This window comes from Oryctolagus cuniculus, chromosome 7 (genome assembly GCF_964237555.1).
Source record: "Oryctolagus cuniculus chromosome 7, mOryCun1.1, whole genome shotgun sequence".
Classification (NCBI taxonomy): domain Eukaryota; kingdom Metazoa; phylum Chordata; class Mammalia; order Lagomorpha; family Leporidae; genus Oryctolagus; species Oryctolagus cuniculus.
Window position 1 is genome coordinate 154678139 of NC_091438.1, and position 16695 is coordinate 154694833.

Consider the following 16695-nt stretch of genomic DNA (forward strand, 5'->3'; position numbering starts at 1 on the left):
CTCAAACCCCTGTGTCCCCTGGAGGGCTCTGCTCAAAGGAGGGGAGCCCCGCCTCCTCCCCAGGTCCCCTGAATCAGACTCTGAGAGCCGAGGGCCGGGCCCCGGGGTCCAACCAGCTCCCCAGGGGAGGAGAATCGCAGCTTTAGACGAGCGCTAGCCCCTGGACTCGAAGCACCAGCACCACCTGGGTACCCATGAGGTTCAAGTGGGCAGACCCCAGATCAGACCTGCGGAAGCCAAACTCCTCCAGGAGGGGCGCCGGGGTCTGTGCTGAAGACTCCCGGGTGCTGCTGAGCCCTGCTGCACTTTGATCACTTCCACTTCCAGTAGCAGAGCCTCCAGGAGCTGGGCACACACAGCCGGTGACGGAGAAATGAAGGGACGCGCGCACTCCAGAGAGCCTACGAGATGGCCCGCAGGCACAGGCAGGCAGGTGTGTGTGTGTGTGTGAGTGAGTGTGTGTGTGTACAGGGCTCGCCATGATGGGCAGGTGTGTGTGTGTGTGTGTGCGTGTGTGTGAGTGTGTCTGTGTGAGTGTGTCTGTGTGAGTGTGTGTGTACAGGGCTTGCCATGATGGGCAGGTGTGTGTGTGAGAGTGTGTATGAGTGTGTGAGTGTGTGTGTGTACAGGGCTCACCATGATGGGCAGGTGTGTGTGTGTGTGTGAGTGTGTGTTTGTGTGTGAGTGTGTGAGTGTGTGTGTACAGGACTCACCATGATGGGCAGGTGTGTGTGTGTGTGTGTGTGTGTACAGGGCTCGCCATGATGGGCAGGTGTGTCTGTGTGTGTGAGTGTGTGTATTAGTGTGTGTGTGTGAGTATGTGTGTGTGTGTGTGTGTACAGGGCTCGCCATGATGGGCATTTGGGGAGTGCACCTGTGGATGGAAGATCTCTGTCTGTTTCGCAGGTAAAATAAAATATAATTAATTAAAAGAGAGACTGGATGGAAATGCAGGGCTAATGTCCTTTCAGAAAATGCTTCCACACACCGCCAAAGGTCTTCCGGCGTGAGGGAGCAGTGGGTTAGAGAGGGAAATGGCTCCAGGAGGGTCCACCCCAGTGTGGAAGCCAAGGTCCCACTCGTCTGGGCAGGTACACAGGCCTGGCCTCGGGCGCCCACGCGCAGCTCCTCGGCCAGCCGTCTGTGCTCTGGGGCTCCCCCTAGGGGAGCTTTGTTGGGTGTCGCCGTGGTCTGAGGACTCCCCCGGGCTAATCCTGCTTCCGGTGTGCGGCTCCCAAGAAACCTTCTCACTGCCAACTCCAGCTGCAGCCTGGGAGAGTCAGCAACCTGCTGGGCGCAGCAGCCCAAGTCCTGAGCACAAGCTGCCCCTCCCCCAGGCGACCACAGAACAACGCCTGCGCCACATCCTGCGTGATCCGGAACCCAGGACTGGTTCTGAGCACCCTGAGGACGCTGGCCAAACCCATCCTCCCCCAGAAGAGAGGGGGCTTCCCAGGCGGGGGCGGGGTGCGGGCGCAGTGCAGGCACGCTCCCAGCCCTGAGCACGGTCCCCACTTCTGTCTCCCAACAGAAGAAGCGCCTGGCTAGCCATGGGGTAAGAGCTATTTACAAATAACACACATCTTTGAAAAACCTGTCCTCCAAGTTCATGACAAAGGGGTCTCTGGGGTCTCCCCACGGTTCCTGTTCCGTCTATTGCTCTGGGAGAAGAGAATTCCAAACCCAAGCCCCTTTTAAACCCCAGCGGATCAGAGTTAGAAATGGGAGTCCGGTGGCCCGAGCTGCAGCCGGCTTCATGCCGTCAGCACGCACCGCTTCTATTATTCATTTGTCCAAAAATAAGAGCTCCAAGATGCGCGTCACTGACCAGGAGAGGATGCTGACAGTGTGGACGAGAGTGGAGCAAAGGAAGTGAGGAGAGGCAGGTGCGGACGCAGGAGGAGGCCCCGGGCTCCACGCAGGCGCGTGCTAGGGGAGGGACAACGGTCAAGTCTCTCAGTCCACTGGCTTGTCCAGAGGCAGAGGTCAGCATTCTTTGTGACCTTTGACCTCAGTATCAGAGGTACTGGAGAAAAACTCCTCCTCCGGCCAGGTCACATGGGTCCTAGTGGGAGTCACACGGGGACCTGGTTTTCCAGTGTGTGCCGTGTGGCCAGGGCCCCGTGTGATAGGAAAGGGCCAGCGCCCCCTCTGGACAAGAGGAGGAAGTGTCATGCTGGCCTCTTCGTGGGAGCCTCCCGAGTCTAACTCAGCAACACCTCGAGAGCCCGAGCCCCCACAGTGGCCCACGGTCACCCTCGCCGTCCACCCTCCTCAGCTCCATGTCCCTCACGTGTCCCACTCCTGCTGACTCGGGGAAGAGAAGCCGAATGGGGCCTCCCTGGAGGCCCACACGGGGCTTCCAGAACCCCTCAGCTTTGCCCGGGACACACCTGTCCTCCCTCCCTTTCCAGGTCTGGGTCAAGAGGCTGGGCAGGACCCTGCCTCTAATGAGGCTGCAGAGGGTCAGTCACGTGTCAGGCAGCCACGGACAACCACAGAGCCACTACTGCACCCTGCTAGGGATGCTGGAGAAGCTTCTAGAACACTGGGTTCCCACAGACCGGGCCAGAGTGAATGGGCGTCCGTGAAAACGCGCACTTCCAGGAAAGGAAAAGCCAAGTTCCCGAGGGTCTTGGGGACTGTGCTTTCCCCCCACGTCCCTTCTGGCTGAGAAGAGACTATGTACGGGTGCAAGCAGCCTCCCTGGGGCCGTAGAAGCAAAGCATCTTAAGGCAACATCAGAGTCGGCGGTTCCGCTCCCCGGCCCCCACAGTGATCTCCCTGTCTGAGCGTCAATCTCATCAGAACCCACTCCTGCGCCGGCAGCTTAAAGGATTTTGATTTTCAAAAGGCAGCTGGAGAAGACGGATCAGAAGTGGGGACGTGCGGAGGCCCGGCTCTGTCCCGGCTCGGCTTCAAGGGGCCGGCGGCTCGCCGAGAGCTGCTCGGGCTGGCGTCTGATCCGCAGGTGAAATCCATCCCGGGCGTTTGCCTGCTTGAGGCTCATCTGCATCTAAGGGGCCTGCGGCCACCAGTTCTGGGATCCATCGGAGGAGGCGGCTTTCTGGAGATTTCCCGTGGGAACTTTCCCAGACGGGAGGCCTCCGTGCGCCCCTTCCCATCTTCTCTGTTTGTTGCGGAATAATTACAACCTCCGGAGAGCTCCGCCTGGGGTTAGTGTTGGATGTTTGGTTCAGATAAGACACGGCCAGCCCGATGGAAAAGCACAGTGTGTTCAGCGCCCCTTGGCTGGGATTATTCCGATCCTCAAACGCAGGATCAGAGAGGGGCGGGGTTCGGGGAATGGCACAGCCCGCCAGTGTTCTCGCTAAAACAATGCCCTCTGCTTCCGAGGTCTCAGGAAGCTGGGGGCAGACCGATCACTGGCCAAACGGGGGCCGAAGCACTGTCCGGTCTCCCCGTACGGTGCGTCCAGCCTGTAGGAGGGGCCGGGTGTTCACAGAGAGGGAGGACGGAGGGCTCTGAGAAGCCACGAGACTTTGCTAGTTCACGGCCAAGGCTCCTCCCACTTCGCCCTCCCCATCTGTCACGTGGGCCTCACGGCCGCCACGCACGGGGGTCATTCAGAGTGGCCAAGTGGTGTCCACCTGGAAGCTCAGGCATGCCCCTTCTTTGGAAACAGGTCACCAGCGAAGCGTCTTGACATTGAGCGAGGGCCTTCCACCCACGGCCGGCCGCCTGGGAAGACGACGACAGGACCAGGGAGAGGCAAGTCCCGGGAGGACGCAGGGAGAGACGGGGCGATGCTGCCACAAGCCGGGATATGTCGCAGCCTCCAGGAGCTGGAAGGGGCGGGAAGCGCTCGTGCCTCGGAGCCTGCAGAGGGCGGGCAGCCCCGCTCACACCTCGACCCACCATGCACTTGGGCCTGCCAGACGTCCTGGGTTCGAAGCCGCTGGGATTACGTGCATCTGTCGTGGCATCCCCAGGAACCTGAGACCACGCTTCCAGTTTTGCACCTCTCCCCAAATTCTGACTCCCTAAGCGTCTCTCTCTCTCTGCAAACCTCTTTCCTCTCGTAGCTCCCAAGCTTCCCAAGGAAAGTGAACGCCAAAGCCCACAGAGCCGGGCTGCAGCCTTTGGTGGTGTGGAGCCAACCTGCCCCCACGCAAGGAGGCCTTGTGCTGTAACAAAACACCAGAGGATGCCAGCTGTGACGGTGCCTGGTCGTGAGGACTGGGACTTCCTAACAGGGCCACGCTCTGTACCCAGCACTCCCTGGGCTTTTTCTGGTTGAATCCTTAGGAGGAAAAGCTGGCCAGCACCTCCACTTGTCGCATAACGGGAAGGGATGCACCGACAGAGCCTAAGTCCCAGCCTCAATTCCTGGCTCGGGGTCTGCCCACGGGGCTGTGCCTTCCACCCCACCCCCACTCTGCCTTCCCACCCTGTCCAGCCCCTGAAGGCTGGCTCTTGAGAACTGGGCTTCTGGAGAGCAAATAGAAATGTATAGCACTTCAATAATTTAGTTTGGGGGGAAAATGAAACTATTGCATATCTTCTTCATCCATCATTCTTTCGGCAGAGCTGATAAATGTCACTCCTTTGATGCCAGAGCGGTCCATGGGATGAAAAGGTTGCCGGGTAAATGGTGATAACACAGTTTCAATGCAATAACAACAAGAAGAAAAGGCAGCCACTGGGCAGACGGAGAGATTGCTAGAAGAAAACAAAGGAGAGAGAGGGCTCTCCAGGCTGCTGCTCTCCTGAGTCCTGTCTTGTCCACGGGCATCACTGGGGGTCATGTCGTAGGCTCCGGTCACAGTGTCTGTGTGGAGAGGACAGGGGAGGCAAGCAGGACTCACGGCAGCCCCAAGCGCCCCACCAAGGAAGCAGAGCCAGGCCAGCGCTGGACAGAGGGATGGTTCGTGCTGGTGGCTGCCCCACGCCGGCTGCGTGTGCCCGAGTCACCAGGGGGAGCCTGAGAGCCAGGCCAGTGCAGGCGGGGGGCGGGATCAGTAATCTGCCTCAGCCTTATCACAGTGCCTGGTAATTAACAAGCCTGCCAGAGAATTCTGCATCCATAGACAGAAGACTCGCTGGTTCTCACTGGAGCAAAAGGCTGGTCTGACTGACAGCAAGACGGTTGCCATGGCAACCCCATCTCCTCTCTGGCCCCGTGACTCTGACGACTCCGGCACCTTGTGCGGTGGGACCCCACAGCCTTGGGTGACTCCACGTAACCTCCCCACCGGACGCAGGTGTCCTTTTCCAGGCTGAATAATGTTTCACGGCGCAGCTGGACCACAGCCGTTCTTCTGTTGATGGACGCTGGGTTGCTTCTGCCTTTTACTGGCTGTTACGAGTCACACAGCTGTGAACAGGGACGCATGGACTGCTGGACCGGAAGTCCATCCTGTCCTTAACTCCCTGAGGACTCGCCACGCACTTTCTGCTAGCGGCTGTCCCAGCAACAAGGCATCAGGGTCCAGTTTCTCCACATCCTCGCCGTGCTTTCCTGTAGCCGTGCTAACAGGTGTGATTCACTGCCCTTTAACAACAGCACGTCCAATCCGGGTATCCTGTTCCTCCTCACAGAGAAAACCAGACTGTGGCTGAAAACGCATATTGGAAAGACAGCTCCGAACACTGGCTCTGGATTCAAGAAGAGATGACGGAGACCGCAAATGCTTCCGTGCAGAGCTGGCCTGCGCTCGGCTCCAGCTCTCCCATCTCTTGCCTGCGTGGTCTTGGACAACCAGGGTCCCCTCAGCTCTGCAGCCACTGGGTCACTTGCCACCAGGAATCAGAGCATCTCAGAAGCATTTAGTGTGTGTGCGTGTGTATGTGTGTGCATGTGTATGTGTGTGCACGCGTGTGTAGTCAGCTCTCCGTGTCTGCGGGGGATTCAACCGACCCGCATCCAGCACAACTATTTAAAAACTTGCATGTGTATTGAACATGCTATTTTTGCTACTATTCCCTACACTATGCAGTAGCACAAGGATCTACATAGCATTTGCATCGCAGTAGGTATGACAACGAGTCCAGAGAAGGGGTAATGTGCCCAGGAGGATGTGTGTAGGCTCTGTGCAATATTACGCCTTTTATATACAGGACTGGAGCGTCCTCAGATGTCGGTGTCTACAGCAGGTGACAGGACCAATTCCCCAGAGATGTCAAGGGGTGACTATACCAGCGATACTGCATGGAAAACACCTGCCATGCGCAGTGCACGACCCCTAGCAGGTGCACAGTAGCATCTGTAGGGAGACAGAAAGGCTAAGAGAGAGGCTGCTGGTCTTCCTGTGGACTCCCTGCCCCCCTCTCCAACACTCAGCCACTCACACTCACACACGCCCCTACATGCACAGTCACCCAGGGGCACACCCGCACACACACCGCACTAGTAGCAGGAGACCACGGGAGACCGGAGTCGGCGGGAGAGGCGGAGACGTCATGACCAAGACACGCGCTGGGGGCTCCCACAGCTTCAGAACGAGGCCACTCCTGGTTTGAGAGGAGATCCCGTGCACTGTGCCTGGGAGCGGCTGCGCTAACTCCGAGTGTGCCCCCTCTTCGGCTGGAGACAACACAGGCGGAGTGACAGGTGTCAAAGCTGCGTCCCGCCCCCTTCCTTGGGCTGGCCAATGAGCCTGTGGGGTCAGCAGCCCGTTGGGCCGACTTTGCAGATGGACCCAGCAGCCGCCTTTGGCCCTGAGCCCACAGTGGAGGCCTAGTGCAGGGCCACAGCCCTGGAGGAAATGGCTACTGTCTGGTCCGTTTCAGGCCTCGGGCCCAGGCCTGGCCCCGGGGGTGGGGGGGTGCGTGGGAGAAGGGTTGATGGAGCTGACGGAGCCCTCTTCTCCCCGTGGGTCTTTCCTTCTCTGCTTCCCCGTTGAGGGCACCCCCAGACCCCACACACCAGCTGGGCATGAGCACAGACCCACTTTCTAGGTGAAGAGAGTGAGATGTGGGGGCTTCCATGAGTCCACCCAGGCCACGGAGGCCACATCCTGAACCAGCATCAGTCGGCTTCAGCCTCACTGCCTGCTGCGGTTTCTGACTGTAAGATTTATTTAGTTATTTTTATTTTATTTTATTTTATTTTATTTTATTTTATTTTATTAGAAAGGCAGAGCAAAAGAAAGCAAGGAAAAGAGAGAGAGGGAGAGAGAGAGAGAGAAAGAGAGAGAGAGAGATCTTCCATTGGCTGATTCACTCCCCAGATGTTGCCTACCACCAGGGCTGGGCCAGGCTGAAGCCAGGAGCCTGGAACTCCATCCAGGTCTCCCACGTGGGTGCAGGGGCCCAAGCACTTGGGCCACCTGCTGCTGCTTTCCCAGGTGCATTAGCAGGGAGCTGGATTGGAAGAGGAACAGCCAAGCCTTGAACTGGGACTCTGACTCTGTTTTTGTAAATAAAGTTTTATCGGCGAACAGACAATTCCACTCATTTGCATCTGGTCCGCAGCTGCTTTCCTGTCACCATGGCAGAGCTGAGCGGTCGCGGCAGAGCCCCTGGGGCCCCAGAGCCCGCGGTGCTTACCACGTGGCCTTGTCCAGCAGTCTGCCTGCCCCTGCTATTAACCATGGCACCCCTCACCTGCTCGGGGGTCCCTGCCTCTGTGGGCTTCCTGAGGGCTGAGGGATCGCTCGGCTTCTCTGTGCCCTGTGGGAGGACGTGGCTGCCACCTGCCTGCTGTGCACGGGGCCTGGGAGGGAGCGGGACGGGGACAGTGCAGTCTGGATTCGTAGGAAGGGAAGCGGCAAAACGCAGCCCCACGGAGGCGAGCGGGACTCCTTAAGCAGCGAGCTCAGGGCTGGGCAGCGGGGCTGCGGCCTGGGGGTGGGGGTCAGCCACTCAGCACAAGTTTCCCAGCGGATCTGAGGCTTCTGCCTCTGAGGACGCATCACCCACGGCTGCCCACGCACCCTGCACCACGCACCACGCACCACGGCAGCCAGCCGCAGGGGTTGGAGTCCCAGCTCGCCGCTGTGTGGCCGCGGGTCTGCAGCAGCGCCTGCCTTGCAGCCCGGCAATGAGAAAGCAGAGCACGGAGGGGCAGCAGTGTCACCCTCGGCCAGGCCGCTGAGGCCCCCAAGGCCTTCCGAAGGCGGCCGGGGGCGGACGGCCGCGGGCGGGCGGTGACCGGGTGGCGCTGGCTCCGGCCGGCTCCTTCCCTTCCCCTGCCAGCCCCATCAAGCGGGCGCTAATCGCATTATCCAGATTATCTCCCGCAGTCTCAGAGCTGCAGAGCCGTTGCCCTGGGACTTGGGTTTAATTCCGTTTTAATAACAGGTTCTTAAACACATTTGAAAACAAAATTATGATGCCCTTTCATCCCTTCAGTGCGGGCAGACCTTCCTGGTGTGCAGTAACGGATCTGGTTTTGCGTTGTCTTTTGTCCCGTTGTTTGGACTTCTTTTGTGCTATTTCTCTCTCTTTTATTTTAAAGAATGCATGTTGTCCTGAGGCTGGGGGCTGGGCTCTGGGCTTTTCCATTTTGAAATGATTTCCCTGGCAACAAAGGAGGCAGCCATCTCCCCAGACGCCAGGACCTGCCTGATTTGCAAATCGTCTGGGGCCCATGGGGCTAAAAGCGGCAACCTCACCTTAGGCTGATGCGTCCAATCCAGGGCGAGGCTCTGAGTACTATCTGCGTCCTTTACTTACAGATGGCGAGGATAATGGGGTGTGCGCCCCGGACCAGGTGCTCTGCGGTGATACCTCAGGTCGCCACGACCTTCGGAACAGAGAATTCTAAACACTCAGGCATGGTGCACTGGGCTATGATACTTGTTTGTTTATTTGAGAGGGAGATGGGAGCTCAGGCACTCTTCATATGGCCCAAAGCCGGTGTCAAAGCCGGGTGCTCGGAATTCAGCCATGTGGGTGGCAGGGACCCTGCGCATGCTGCTCCCAGGGTCTGCGTTAGCAGGAAGCTGGCATCGGGGGCTGGAGCTGGGCTTGGAACCCAGGCACTGGGTGTGGCACTCAGGTGTCTGAGGCACCAGGCCACACACAGGTCCCTGGCAGGTTTTTATCATGCCGGACCCCACTCTTTAAAAAAAAAGAAGTTCGTTTTTTTTTTTTTTTTAACTTATTTGAAGGGAGAGTTGAGAGAGAGAGAGGAAGAGACAGAGAAAGAGAGGTCTTCCATCCACTGGTGCACTCCCCAAATGGCCACAAGGGCTGGGCTGGGCTTATCTGAAGTCAGGAGCCAGGAGCTTCTTCCAGGTCTCCCACGTGGTGCAGGAGCCCAAGCCCTTGCACCACCTTCCACTGCTTTCCCAGGCACATTAGCAGGGAGCTGCATCAGATGTGGGGCAGCTGGGACTTGAGCTGGTGCCCACAAGGGATGCTGGATTTGAAGGCCGAGGCTTGACCTGCTACCATGCAACACCAGCCCTCCGTAACCTCATTCTTGACAACGACTTCAGCTCCCCCAGCTCCCCCCAGGCCCCCACCCAGGCAGGCAGGGACAGTCACCCTGCAGGTGAGCTCGCTTCCCTTAGGGCACTGGCAGCTCTCTTCCTCGCTGTCAGGACAGACATGGGGCGGTGCTCCTGGTGCTGGGTGATGACGTGTCCTGAGAGGCTTGTCCGCGGCCACCAGGGCAGAGACGGAGCAGGCTCTACGGGGTCTGAGGGAGCCCAGTGCCAGGCGAGGGGTGCTCCTGGGCTCACCGCCACCAGCCTCCGTCTCAAAGAAGGACTCTTCACACCGCAGGAGGGAGCCTCCCCTGGGCAATGACCCAGCTCCGGCTCGGGTTCATCTGGGGGCGGGGAGCATTCATTCACTTACCAGATTCCTACCCGGCTGTGCTCTGGGGCCTTGGGGGCTGCAGCACCTGGAGCCAAGGAGACCTGGGCCCTGTATCAAGGAGCTTCATGCGGGTCCAACCCACGCCCACGAGCCCCGGTCTCGGCGTGGGGACCTGGTGCACCGTGCCTGCTGGTGCGCTGGCCTCTGTAGCTGCAGCCCTCAGTGGGGCGCAGGCGGCCACCAGCACCTCCGTGGGACAGGCAGGGCGGGAGAGGGGGACAGGGTGTGGTATCCATCCCTGGGGGACCTGTAGCAAGTGCTCAGACATCAACTGGAAGCACTGGGGCGGGGCCTGGCAATCTGCATTTGGATCTGGCCCCCAGGGGTGCTGCCCAGGCTTTGATGCGGCTAGGCCGGCGCGGGGAGGGGGCCGGTTCTGCTCTTCACTGACCAGGGTCATCCCGCCAACGAGAGGGACCTGGCCTCAGTTTCCTTGCCTGTCAAATGGTGAGAGGCGCACTCATGGCTCCACAGCGCTTTGAGGATGGAACGAGACAGATTCAGCTGCTGGCTTGCAAGCACGCCCTGCTGGGTGGCCGGTGCTGGTGTCTCGAGAGCTCCGAGCTCTGCCCGCCTGGCAAGCAGCTCCCCCCACCCCCAGCCCCCACCCCCAGCCCCCAGCCCCCAGCCCCCAGCCCCCAGCCCCCAGCCCCTGGACTGCACAGGAAGCTAACTTCCTTGGTAAATGCAGAAATGCAGGAAGCTTTCTCCTTGGGACACCAGCTCTGCAGCGGAGCCACCAACATGCCCCGTCCCCGCATCAGCCGAGAAGCGAAGGGCCTCATCCGTGTCTGTGGCCGCGCGCAGGCTGCGCGTCGGGGCGCCTCCCGGGAGCACTGGCTGGGGAAGGCACTGCTGCTGTCTGGTGAGTTAAACCACCCCTGCTAAGCTCAAACAAACACAAACCTACGGAGAGGGATTTCACTAATTCACTCTAACTACTGGTACACTCATCCAGACTCGCTACGTTATCAAAGGACGAGAAGAATAATTAAAAACCCGGAGGAGCTGGTGGACATATAAATTCGCTTTATTGGACTAGAGAATTAAGACTGTACTTCCAGGGATCATTTCTATAGCTCGCTACTAGGGAAGTGCCTGTGCAGTAAGCTACAATGTATCTCCGCGCAGGGAGGGCTTGGCAGGGGGGCTGCAGATGGCTCCATCAGACCAGGGTCCAGGAGGGGCTCCCTAATTCCTTCATTGGCCTCCCAAACTCTGCTTCCTCCACGGGGAGGGTGGAGCAGGTGCATTTAAGTCTCTCAGAGCCTGGGCGCGTGTTCTCCAAGCGTGGCCCCCAGGCCAGCAGTGGGGGTACCTAGAAAATGCTTGGGCTCCACCCCGCATCTGCTGAGACAGATACTCTGCGTTTGGGCGGGACTGGCACACCAGGAGAGGAAGGGCCAGGCCTCCAGCCCTTTCACAGGTGGGCTGGTGAGTGCGCACGCTGGTGTGAGCAGAGCAGGCACGCGGAGTGCTCCTGGGAACTTCACTAAAGGGGAAGCTTGGGCCTGCGCAGCCGAATGCAGCCAGAGGCCACGGGGTGTTGGTCTGAGCAGGTGTTTTTGTTCACTTTCTAGATGCATTTTGCACAACGAGTTGCTAACAGTTAAATCCCCGTACAGTGTTGGCTTCTTGCTTTTATGGAAAAATTAGGAGGATTTGGCCACACCACACCTCATCCGTCCAGGGACGGGGGCTCGGTGGCTGCCGCCTGGCACAGCTGCTCCTTCCCCTCCCTCTGACGCAGTCTTCGAACTCTTCCGTGAGCGCTACCAGCTCTCTTGTCACAGCTCTGGCCACCGCGCCTGCACCCGCAGGTGTCTGAACCTGCCGCCTCCACCTCAGGGCCTCCACCCCATGCAAGCTGCAGCCCTGTGCTCAGCCCAGCTCTGCCTTCCTGTGGCAATGACTCCTGGGCTTCCCCAGGAATACGTCTCGTGGCGTCGTGAATGCACTTGGACTGGAACTGTCCCCCCAAGAATGACCACAAACACCTGCCCCTTGCCCTTGTACGACTGCCCTGTTTGTGTTTCCCCCACAAAACGTCCCATGGCCAGGTCATCTCCAGGTCGGCAGGCTCTCCCAGCCTGGCCACTGCAATCTCCGGGCTGGGCCATTCTCTAGGGGTGGGCTGGGGGGAGGCATTGTCTTGGGTGGTGGGGGAGGGGCAGCAGGCTCCTTGGCCGCCCACATCGGGGCCGGGAGCATCCTTCACTTCCATTTCTGACCACCAAAAATGTCTTCTGATTCTTTTCCTGATTTCCCCAGGGGGTAAAATCACCCCGACCTGGACGCCACTGAAGTGCATAGGGGCCTGGTACAGAGACTTCTAGAAGACACTTTCTGGATGCATGGACCGGTGGGCAGGTGGGTAGGTGTGGGAGGCAGAAGTGAGTGGATACACCAGCAAGTAAATACAAGTGATCTTCTAACAGTTCACAGGGAAATGTGTATTGTGGGGGGAAAAACCATGCAAAGATATCGAGACTTTCTGCACCCAGACTTCCCTGGGAGGTCCATTTTCCAGGGACTTTCTGCTGTCCCTGGTCCACAGTGCAGAGACGGAGAGCAGCGGGAAGAAGAAGGAGAAAAACCCAAGGCACCGAGTGAACCGTAGCGGAGAGTGATGGCGAGAGACGACTTTGAAACGGCAATTTTAAACAACAGCAAACTGGGTTCAAATCCCTCAGCACCCTCCCAGGCTGCCTCCAGTGTGGCAGGTGGAGAGCAATTGTCGTAGATTCGGAGCGGGATCAGAACTACACGGCTGGGGTGAACCCTCGCAAAGGCAAAATTGTCCTGCGCTGTGGCGCGGGCTCTGCTCTGGGTCTCCCAAGCCCGATGCTGGCTGTCCTCTGTGGCCTGGTGACGGCCTTGTGCGACCTCGTGTAGGCATGGACGGGGCCTGTGCTCTAGGGATCGGCTGGAAACAAAAGAGGGCAAAGGTGGGGAGACCAGAGGCCCGAAGGCTTTCCTTCTTAGGGGGACTCTGTCCATTGCTAAAGCATCACGGGGTCCCCCACATCCAGCCACCCCTCCCTCCCCTACAGGAGTTGAAAGAGTGAGTAGGGCGGCTCTTAAGCAGCCCCCAAATCCATCTCATCAGGGCAGGCCAAGGCACCTCCGCCAGCCTTCCCTGCACTCATGAGCAACGTGACGGTTTCGCTTTCCTTCGAATGCCAGAGCTCACCTGGATCATTTCAGACTCCGTAATGATCCTCTTAGAAAAAGAAAAACTTCCCAATCGAAATTTGGGGGAAAACAGAATCCAAGCAAATGCAGAGCAAGGTTCGTCCAGCCAAGTTCCTGGGTGGTACCAGGTGTCGCCCGCCTCGGGGTTCCAGGGTGGAGGGGGGTGGGGATGAACTCTGCCCTCTGGGACCCACTGCAGAAGCCCCGAGTCTGGTGGGTGGGAGAGGTTAGAGAAAGCGGCTGGCCCCTCACTTGCTCCACACCATCCCTCTGGTCCCTGCTGCGGACAGGGTAAACGGAAATCGTCTCCAGGCATCACCGCAGACGGACAAGGGGCTCGCCTGCACCAACTCTCCTCCGAGGGGAGGACTTCCCGCCAGCAACGCCAGGGAAATGCTGGAGCCAGTTTAAACCCCACTCCACTCTCGACAGCAGCTCCCTTCCCAGGGCTCATGCGGCCACACGCGGCAAGTCGCAACAGAGATGAGGGATCACCAGGTGGTACGTGAGCTCCCACTGTGATGCCCAATGTGGTCGTTCGACAGACAGACAGTCGGGCTGGTGTTGTGGCTCAGCAGGTTGAGTCGCCGCCTGCAGTCCTGGTATCCGGTACTAGCACCAGTTCGAGTCTTGGCTGCTCCACTTCCGATCCAGCTCCCTGCTAATGTCCTGGAAAAGCAGCAGAAGATGGCCCAAGTGCTTGGACCCCTGTACCCACATGGGAGACCTGGATGGAACCCCTGGCTCCTAGCTTCAGCCTGGTCCAGCCTTGGCCATGGCAGCCATCTGGGGAGTGAACAGGCAGATGGAAGATTTCTTTCTGTCTCTCCCTCTCTCTCTTTCAAATAAACAAAATTAACTCTTAAACAAACAAACAAACAAACAAAACAAAAAACCCTCCGGCAATTGATCTTCAGGATGCTCAGGGTTGATGTGTTTACTGAGCCCCAGCGACTTCCTCCGAGTTCAAGGTGTATCCAGGTTTGCGAAAGCGACCTTGGTGGCTGGGTTTCCTGCAACCCCACCCCTCTCTGGCTGCACACAGGCGGGCAGCACACGGGAGAGTCTGGGCTGCTTCTGTCCTCTCTTGGGTGCCGACACCGTTGTTTCCGACCCGGAGGAGCCACAGGCCCAGAGGCCTCCCAACAGAGGGAGGGGTGCAGGCGGAGTCGGCCCCGGAAGTGCACCCGGCGCGGTGGGGGTCACTAGGATGCCTTCCAGGCGAACGAGCAGGTGGCTCTCGGGTGTATGAACACCCTGGTGAGGAGCACGTCTACTTAAACGTGGCAGAGTTCAGAGTCTCCACGTTCATTGTGATTTTTCTCAAGGATATTGAAAACAGAGGCACGTCACATGGGAGGGAAGGCGTCTGACTTTGAGAAATGGTCACTTTCGAGTGCACGTGCGTGCTGGGGTGGGGACGCAGCACAGCACGTTAAACCACCACGCGGGAAGCCTGCGTCCCATTCCCAAGCGCTGACGTGAGTCCCAGCTCCCTGCTAACACACGCGGGAAGGCAGTGGGTGATGGCCCAAGTTCCTGCCACCCACGTGGGAGACGTGGCTGGGGTTCCTGGCCCCTGGCATCAGCCTGGTCTAGTTTTGGCTGTTGTGGCCACCTGGGAAATGAACCAGCAAATGGAAGATTGATCTCTCTCTCTCTCACACACTCTCTCTCTCTCTCATTCTGCCTTTCAAATAAATAAGTAAAAAAAAAATTTAAGATTGATTGATTTATTTGAAAGGCAGAGTTACAGGAGGAGAGAGGGAGAGACAGAGAGACAGATTTTCCATCTGCTGGTTCACTCCCCAAATGGCCACAATGGCTGGAACTGTGTCAATCCAAAGCCAGGAGCCAGGGGCTTTTTCCGGGTCTCTCACATGGGTGCAGGGACCCAAGTACCTGAGCCATCTTCCACTGCTTTCCCAAGTGCATTGGATCAGAAGTGGAGCAGCCGGGACTCGAACCGGGGGCCCATATGGGATGCCGGCACTGCAGGCGGAGGCTTTATCGGCTATGCCACAACACCAGCCCCAATCTTTATTTTTTCTAAAGTGAGCACGTGTTACTCCCTTACTATTATAATTCAGTGTGTGCACATATTTGGTTTCCTTGTAATTTTTAAATATGCATTTGTTATGAGTTTATATAGTTGTGGATGTCTCACTAAACCTGATGGCCTGCTCAAACACACACACCACACATACACAGTAATATCTGCCACTTACTTGCTGTGTGACCTGAGAAAGTCACTAAACCTCTCTGGGCTTTGGCTTCCTTACCAGCTAAAGAGACAATGCTAACAGCGCCAACTCTCTGGAGAGACTTGAGAAGACTGAACGAGACACAGGTGCAGAGCCCGCCAGCCCCTGCCTGGGCTTTCTGTATGTGCCACTGCCCTGAGCCCACCCTGCCACCTCTAATACCGTTCCCCCAACACACACTACAGACAACAGATGGACACAGCTGGGCAGCCAGCCGACACTGTTGGATTTTATGGGATCATCTGACTACTAAAATAAAATGCTGGGGTGGGCATTTGGCTTGGCGGTTAAGGTGGCAGCTAGGATGCCCGTAGCCCGTTATCAGCGGGCCTAGGTTTGAGTCCCAGCTCTGTGCCAGCTCCAGCTTCGTGCTAAGGAGCACCCTGGGAGGCGCCAGCTGCTGGCTCAAGCACCCCATCCCTGCTGCCCATGTGAGAGACCTGGATGGAGCTCCCTGCATCAGTCTAGCCCAGTCCTGGCTGCTGCAGGCATTTGGAGAGTAAAGCAGTAGATAGGAGTCTCTCTCTCTCTCTCCTAAATTCAGTAACTTTTTAAAAATTAAGGGACCAGTGCTGTGGCTTTGTGGGTAAAGCTGCCACCTGCAGTACTGGCATCCCCTGTGGGTGCTGGTTTGAGCCCTGACCACTCCACTTCTGATCCAGCTCTCTGCTATGGCCTGGGAAAGCAGTAGAAGATGGCCCAAGCCTTTGGGCCCCTGCACCCACGTGGGAGACCTGGAGGAAGCTCCTGGCTCCTGGCTTTGGATCAGCTCAGCTCCAGCTGTCGCAGCCAACTGGGGAGTGAACCAGTGGATGAAGACCTCTCTCTCACTCTCTCTCTCTCTCTGTAACTCTGCCTTTCAAATAAATAAATCCTTTAAAAAAAGTTAATTTGAGTGCAAAACATGTTTGAACTCCACGCACAGTTTTCCCATACTACAGACTTCCCATGAACAAGCATTTTTGCGGATACGCAGGCTGCAAATTTGTTCTTTTCAGTCTTAGCGCATTGCAGCACTCTGGCTCAGCTGAGGGGTCACGCAGAGCCCGGCTGACAGCTTCTACGGACAACACGCGAGGTCTGACGCCACCGGCAACAGTTCTGTCCGTGAGAGAGGACGCTGCAGCCTTCACGCGAGGCACGGAGTCCGCACAGGTGCCCACCATTTGCACCCTGCCTGTCCCGTCTCTCGCTTCCCAGCCCAGGGTCTGCAAACGTCCGAGTCGGAGCCCCTGCGTCCCAGAGTGACTTCTCATCTCCGGATCTTAAGACCCTCTCGCAAACTCCAGGGCTCACAGAACACTCCCCCAGCCCAGCCCCCCAAGCCCTCGTGAAATCAAGACTGGAACTGCTCTCCAGGGCGGGGGGGGGGGGGGGGCGTGGGAAGCAGGAAAGCCAAGACCGCCACAGAGGTGGCCTCACGCTACGCAAGGCTCCGGGGCTT

The 16695-nt window shown here is 58.1% G+C and overlaps 1 protein-coding gene and 1 pseudogene across 4 annotated transcripts in view; one reads left to right on the forward strand and one right to left on the reverse strand.

Annotated features, from left to right (window-relative positions):
• KAZN (kazrin, periplakin interacting protein) overlaps window positions 1-16695 on the reverse strand; it is a 1000963-nt gene that overhangs the window by 298113 nt on the left and 686155 nt on the right. The window lies entirely within an intron of this gene.
• LOC127487753 (small nucleolar RNA U3) lies at window positions 10841-10928 on the forward strand (annotated as a pseudogene).